The sequence below is a fragment of the Theropithecus gelada genome, chromosome 13 (genome assembly GCF_003255815.1).
Source record: "Theropithecus gelada isolate Dixy chromosome 13, Tgel_1.0, whole genome shotgun sequence".
Lineage (NCBI taxonomy): Eukaryota > Metazoa > Chordata > Mammalia > Primates > Cercopithecidae > Theropithecus > Theropithecus gelada.
This window is the reverse complement of record NC_037681.1, coordinates 9,115,591-9,122,814: the sequence shown is the minus strand read 5'-3', so window position 1 is coordinate 9,122,814 and position 7,224 is coordinate 9,115,591. Positions and strand designations below refer to the sequence as shown.

The 7,224-nt window shown below is 40.0% G+C and overlaps 1 long non-coding RNA gene across 1 annotated transcript; it reads right to left on the bottom strand.

Annotated features, from left to right (window-relative positions):
- Positions 1-3,228: 3,228 nt before the first annotated feature.
- LOC112636977 lies at positions 3,229-6,797 on the bottom strand. The gene is made up of 3 exons (XR_003122363.1): positions 6,676-6,797; positions 3,591-3,814; positions 3,229-3,270 (listed from the first exon to the last, which is right to left on the bottom strand). It is a non-coding gene; the product is annotated as an uncharacterized LOC112636977 (long non-coding RNA).
- Between the last annotated feature and the right edge of the window lie 427 nt (positions 6,798-7,224).

The following is a 7,224-nucleotide window of genomic DNA, read 5'->3' as shown; positions in this document are numbered from 1 at the left end:
ATAAGAGTTTATTTTGGTGCAAAAAATTGATAATATGCATTTTTCATTAACTTTTTGAAGACCCTTTGTATGAGCAAGATCTACATGCTGAAAATTCATACACACTGATTAAAGAAATCAAAGACCTAAATAAATGGAGGGACATGCTGTGTTAATGGATCTGAAAAATTAATATAGTTTATTTAACAACTCCACCAAATTTATACTAGGTTATTTCAATTACAATAAAAATCTAAGCAATATTTTTGTAGATATAGATAAACTGATTTTAAAATGACATAGAAAGCAAAAAAAAAAAAAAAATTAGAATGGTCAAATTGTTTTCAAAAAGTAGAATAAGGTTGAAGGACTCACATCACCAGATATAAAGCTTCAATAGTCAATACATTGTGAGCAAAAATATAGATACCAAATAGAGTCCAGAAATAGATCCACAGTAATATGGGCGATTGTTGTCTAATAAATTTACAAAAAAAATAATTTAATGGATAAAGATAATCTTCTCAAGAAATGGTGTTGGAATAATGGGAACACAGATGGATAGCAAAGAAATAGCATGGGACAATTTGGGGAGATGATGTGAATTTTCTGTGTTCTCATTGTGGTGGAGGCTAAATAGCTCTATGCAGGTATTAAAGCTCACAAAGCTGTACATCAGAAGAAGTGAATGTTATTGTATACAATAAAAAAGGCACTTGAGCTATTTATGAAACAGCTACTGTATAATGGAAAGGATCCAGAAGAAAAAAAAATCAATTTCAGCTCTGTTGCTTCACGTTTACGAATCTGGACATTTTGACAGTTCTATTCTTATTTTCCTTATCTATGAAGTAGAAACATTAATATATTTTCCAAATATTGGTATGAGCGTCATGTATGAGATAATGTGTGTAAAAGAAGTTCATCTAGTACAATTAAACAAATATTGAAAATAATTGTTATAAAATATTTATCAAAAAAATTAGAAGATAATCTTGAAATACTTGTTTAAGGGGTATATTATTTAAAGTCCAAGCAGGAAAGAGACCGCACATTAACTGGATAATTTTAGGATAGTTTATATAAGTGACTATTCACAAAGATGTGTGCAGAGTGTAGGGAAACCACAAGGACTCTGGAGTCAGCAACAATCAAGGGGAATGTTGATAGGTAATGTCAATGCTGTCATTCTACACTTGAAATCTCAAAGCCACTACTGTTAGAAGGGAAAACAGAAAAAGTTCATTAGCAGGAAACAGATCTTGGAGTCCCAGTCCTACAGCTGCTCATGCAGCCTAAATTGGTCATTGCAGCTGCATATTCCACCACCTCCTCTTTGTCCCTCTCCTTCTGCTGTATTGCAGAGGTTGTTTACCTAGTGGAGTGAATCAAAATTTATTTCACTGGGATTTGATTCCTTGGTGGCCTTTTGGTGGTGGTAGGTTTTTTTCATTTGTTTGTTTGTTTTATTTTTTTTTTTATTTTTCTGGGGGTTGTTGAATAATTTTTCTGGCTAGTACTTTTTGACAAGAAGGTAATAGAAGGCTCCCCAATAAATCCTCTGACCCAAGCATAGTCTCCCTTATCCCCACTGTATAACAGCAAGTTAAATTGACTTTGGTAATTGAGATCAATCCCTACAGCTGCCACAGTGACATCTTTATCTGTTTGTTTTATAGCTTGAGGAAGCCAAAATGGCAAGTGGCAATCTCAGCTTCCAGCTCAATGGAAGGATGATAATATTCCTGGATGGAAGCACTCACTCGTCAGTTATTAGGCCATCTAAAAACACAAGGCCTAGGTTGTGGGAACAGAAGGAAAAAAATTCAAGTAGGTTAACAGGAAGAATACTGAAAGAGACCATTTCCACTTCTCCTTAGTTACCAGATCTGAGCATTGTGTTAATGATAGACATAACACCATGTATTCTCCACTGGTTAAAGGCATACACAACACGTATAAGAGTATAGTCCCACATCATGAGGTGTGTGCTCTAACTAGTGCTATATTTGAATCTTCAGCAAGCCTATTCACTGTTCCATCAGGCCAGATGCTCCTGAGGCATGGGGATCTTGGTAAGAACTCATGAACCTCATGGTTGCAAGCTCATTACTACACTTCCTTTGCCGTAAAATACATCTCTTGGGCAGTGGCAACATTGTGTGTCAATGAATATGGCATTCTGTAAGTCCAGGAATGGTAGTTGTGAAAGAAGAGCTGTAGGTAGGAAAATAAAATCTGTAAGTCAAATATGTGCCTACCCATGAAGTGCAAGGATTTGGGTCTAATATGTGCAGCAGCCACCACGTGACTGGCTGGTCCCCTGGGGTATGATGAAAGGTGAATCTCAGAGTTGGTTCCACTGTTTGGCATGTCGGTCACTCACCCCTTTTCCTTCCCTGTGATCTCCTTCTGCTGCTCTCCATGGTCCAAACCCAACCACAAATCAGTGTCAAGACTTTCAGGTTTCTCTATTTTCAAAGTAGAAACTCTGAATTCCATGGGACACACTAGTATCTTTTCTCCCTGTCTCTCATTCCCACCCTCCTTCCACCTTCACCCTTCCCCTTCAGCTATAACACCAGACTATTTTTTATTTCATTTTTATTGATACAATAATTTCCTTCACAATATGATGGGTGAGGATAAATAACTACTCCTGTATAATGCTGTATTTAATTTTTGTTTTGTATTTGATCACTGAGATAACATTCTTTGATGTCAAATGTCAAATCTCACATTTAAAATTCTCCTCTCATTATTATCCACAGGAAGGTGTGAAATTATGTCACCTAACTCTGTGAAATTTAGTGACAGCTGAAAACCAAAGCCCTTCTAACCTTCAACATATGAACACTGGCCAGTAGATAAAATGTATTTTCTCATTATGTGTGTCTAGTTCTCTCCTTTTATTATGGAGAATAAAGCTGGCATCTAAATCACAGGGAGCTAGAAGTCTACTGGCATTCCATTATACAAGGCCTCCCATTGGAAATCAGGCTTCAGGCACAATAAATAAAACAGAGCTAACGGTGGCAACGAATTGGAGAGCTGAGAATGTACATGGCTATCATGAGGAAAAGGGTGACTGTTTCATTATTGCTGCTTGGCCATATTTCACTGTTGTATGTGTATGGACACTATTCACATGATAGAGGACTTTCATGGTGCGATAGTTTTTCTTTTGTGCTCTAACAGGGAAAAAGGTAAAATTCAAAACCATGAATTAAATCCTACACTTCCAGATGGAACCTCATCACTAGAGATATACATATTAAGCTTTTTAATGATCTGTAAGAAATGCAAAACAATGTCAACATCAATGTTTTGGATTGTAATGAACCTGTGGTTAACCTTTCAAGATACGCAGCCAGCAGCTTGTGCTACAAAAATGGGCTCCAGATAGAAATGATATTTCTCAGCCAGCAGGGTGTTTTCCATTACCTTAAAATGTTCAATATTTCTGCACACATCAGCTTTACTAATTGAAGCTAATTTAATGCTCTCAAAAGGTTTAAGAAGCAAATGTGGAGGAACACTGGTATTGAGAAGATTGTGCTGACTGATTAGCAACGTGTTTCTGTAAACAGGCAGCACAGTGGTTGGCCTACCTGTTGGTGCACTATTAGACCTTGATGAAAGATGTTAATTTTCATTTGTGTTAATGGCTTTTGACGTTGGTGCTTCACACACCGTTTACTGGCCTTCTCAGTAGGTACGGATGCCAGCCTCCCTCAGGATGGCTTTCCATTTGCATTAAGTATTCATCACAGAGATAAATAGTCATGGCCTGACACGACACAAATGATGGATTTGAAGAAATCCAAGCAAGTCCCTGGGGATGAAGAAAAAGGAATGTGAGGTTTTTGCTCTCCTGAGATTTGATGGAACCTTTGCAAAGCTGCTCACCCTTTTCAGATGGCATGACTACAGACAGTTTACATCTGTTTATGTCAAGTTGTAAAATTTACAATGCTTATTTATATATACATTCAGTAGCCAGTCATGTAGTCAACACATAGTTTTCTTCAGTGACTACACATATTAGGCACAGCTTCTAGAAACTGCTGTGATATAATTTCCAATTCTAGTGGTAAAAACTAGTTGACAAATACCTCTGTGTTGGCATAACTTCAGGGAGAACCTTTCTGTCCCTTCATAAGAAGATGATCTCTTAGACTGGCTCATTCCAAATGTGAAGCTGAGACCGTCTCCTGCGTGCCATTGCTCTGCATGGAGTTTACTGGAGAAGGGAGTAACACTTGGGGAATTCCAGAACAGAGCTGAACATAAAAGGAAATGAAAATAGCATGTAAAAAAGAAGCAAAAATAAATAAATAAATTGAGAAGAGACAGAGCTTGAAAATGAGAAGGAAAGACACAAAAACAGGATTAAAAAAAGAAAAGAAAAGAAAAGAAACTCAAGCAACTCCCTCTGAACCCAGCAGCAACAGAGTACCCTGTGGTTGGTACCAGCAGTGACTCCATTTACCCTAAACTTTTGTTGGGTACATGTCACAGATTTCATTAATTCCTCCCAAAAAAGCAATGATAAATAGGTAGCGTGCATTTCATATGATAGAATAAAAGTGCTTTCTTATGTTCCTTGAGGTGCTATTATACAGACACACCTTATATCGAAAAATATAAATATGACATAGGCTGGCTATCTTCACCTTGGAAGTGTCGCAACGGATCTGCTTACTTACAGTCAAGACAGTGCTTCTCACTGGAGTCTTTCAAACTCTGTCCAGAAACAATGATCTTAGGCTATGCTGTTTTATCGGGACTATCGTGAATGTATAAACTTACTCATTGCTGGTAATGGTAAGCTGAATGGAAGCTATTGAGTAAGTTAATGTGTCTTCAGAGGTCCTTCTCAGCCTTTGAGAGAAAAAGGCCATTCACTTATAAATGCAACAAATATTTATTATAGACCTCCCGTATGTCAGAATCTGGGCTTAGCTCTGCAGATAGAGCAGTTGAAGAAGACTGCAAGGTCCCAGCACCCGTAAAATGCCAATCCTACATATTTATCATATTCCCTACCTCTCAGGAGGGACCCATCACCCATGGAAGTGAACTGGGCATGTCAGTTTTCAATCCCAGGGTTCTAGCGACCCAATCTTAAAAACAATTGGTTAGGCCTCTTCTTCTCTCTTTCTTTCTTTTTATTCCACCAATGTCACAAGGATGAACAGGGTGCCCAAAGATCCTCCCTTCTCCTTGGGGCCACTCCAAGCACTGGTAAAAAGCAAGGTCTATCTTGCTGTGTTCCCTATTCACTTCATTTTCTCCAGTGCCAGAGACTGTGGCAGACTCTCCTGCCCTCGCTATGCATGGTGAGTTTCACAGTGGAGGAAGTAATATGGGAAGTTCTGCTGGTGATATTTTAATTAAGAGACCTAGAAATGCCTAAATCCTACTGTGATATCACTGCTCTCACCTTCCCATACTCCTCAAAGAGCAGTTATGCACGAGGAAAACAGCCACAGTAAAGAAACCTTTTATATGTGGCTATGATTTGGCTGCTCAACTTAATGTACAACTTTTGCACTAGAGGGACACAAGAATAGCTTCATTTTGCTATGCTAAGGAGGCTGAATGTCTTAGACCAAAGCTGAATGTCTTAGACCAAAGCTGGCCATGTTCCCCTGGGGTCAGGTGAAGGTTCAGAGGACTTTCTTTCTTTGAAGGCATCACTACCAACTTCCCTGTCTGAAGCCCTCCTTAGTAAATTGTCCTGAGGCACAGTAACAATACCACCATAGTACACAGACTCAGATACAGGCTTGGCAGTATTTAGCTGTATTCAAATTGCCTCAGCCTATGGCCTTGTCATTTCTATCATTATGGCCCCAAGGCTTAGTTCTTATCTTCATCCCAAATCTTGCTGTTGCAGTACTATGCTCTGGGTTCTCATGGTAGCCCCCAAGGAGTGTTTGTTGCCACATGTCCCTCCTGTAATCACTTAGATCTATGACCTCCCTTGGCTTTTGGCTCTCATCCCATGATGCTAAAGGCTTGTGTCCACCCCTCTCCTGGTATTTGGAGCCCAGTCCCCAAAAGCCTATCTAGTGATGAGATCCTTGTTCTCCAAAGCAGACACCCTGAACATTGACTTGCAGCCCACAGGACTCTCCACTTGCACACAGCCTCATGCCTCTACTTCTATGCTGCTGTTAGGGCCAGCTTGGAGCTCCAGGGCCAGCTATTGCCTCAAACAGGACTGTTTTGGAATTGTACTAACACATTGGGCCTCTCCTACCTGGCTGAATCTCTGCCTCCATCACAGACCACCATCCACCCCATCCTGTTCTGCTGGATGGGAGTTCCTGACTCCTCCCTTCTGTTCCATGTTGACATAGAACCATCATGCCTCCAATCTAAATTAATGGCAGAAAAACCCACACTGTTCCTCCCTCATGGGACTCTCCTCCCTTTCCAGATTCCTTAAATCTCATGCCTTCTCTTCTAATCAAGGTGTTTCTTCAAGAAAAGAACACAGGAGATGTGTTAGTTCAACACGGTGGTAAACCAACCTGGCTTCATTGTAAACCAAGTATTTGGAGTCCAGTCCACTGTGGATTCTCCACAGTGAAGGACGAGCTCTCCTGGTTACAGGAGCATGGAACATTCAGAACGTATGTGGGGGATGTTTGGGAACATAAGGGTTTCCATATGTCCCTAACTCACCTTCAAGTAAAACAGAGGCCGGCTTACAGGGATGCTACACTAAGATTATTTTTCCCTGAAGAAGCCCCTCAGCTTTCTGTCCTCCTCAACCTGTCCTCTGTGTTGCGCAGAGGTAACCAGATGCTCGTCAGAGTCTCCAGAAGCTCCCTGCACACACAATGCAGAGTGTGAAGCCAGAGTCAGCCAGGCAGGGCACATCATGGTCTCCAACCTTGTAGAGACTCACGATTCCTTCTTAATCTCAGCATTCATAAATCCATACATGTTAGCAATGGTACTTGCATTATCTGTTGAGAAAAAAACACATTGGCAAAAAATTATGAGATGTATTTAAAAGTTCCTTTCAAAATGTTGAATTTGTTAATCATAACAAGCTATACACATATAGAAATAAATAGCTGTATGCATGGGCAAGAAAAGCCGTGAGCCCAATCCATAAGTCATGTACAGTGTACACATGTGGGGTCCATATGCCTGGCTCCTACTCCACAGCCCTGAGAGATTCTTGTTCTGAAGGTGTGTGCCACTGGGTCTGTGTGATTAGACTGT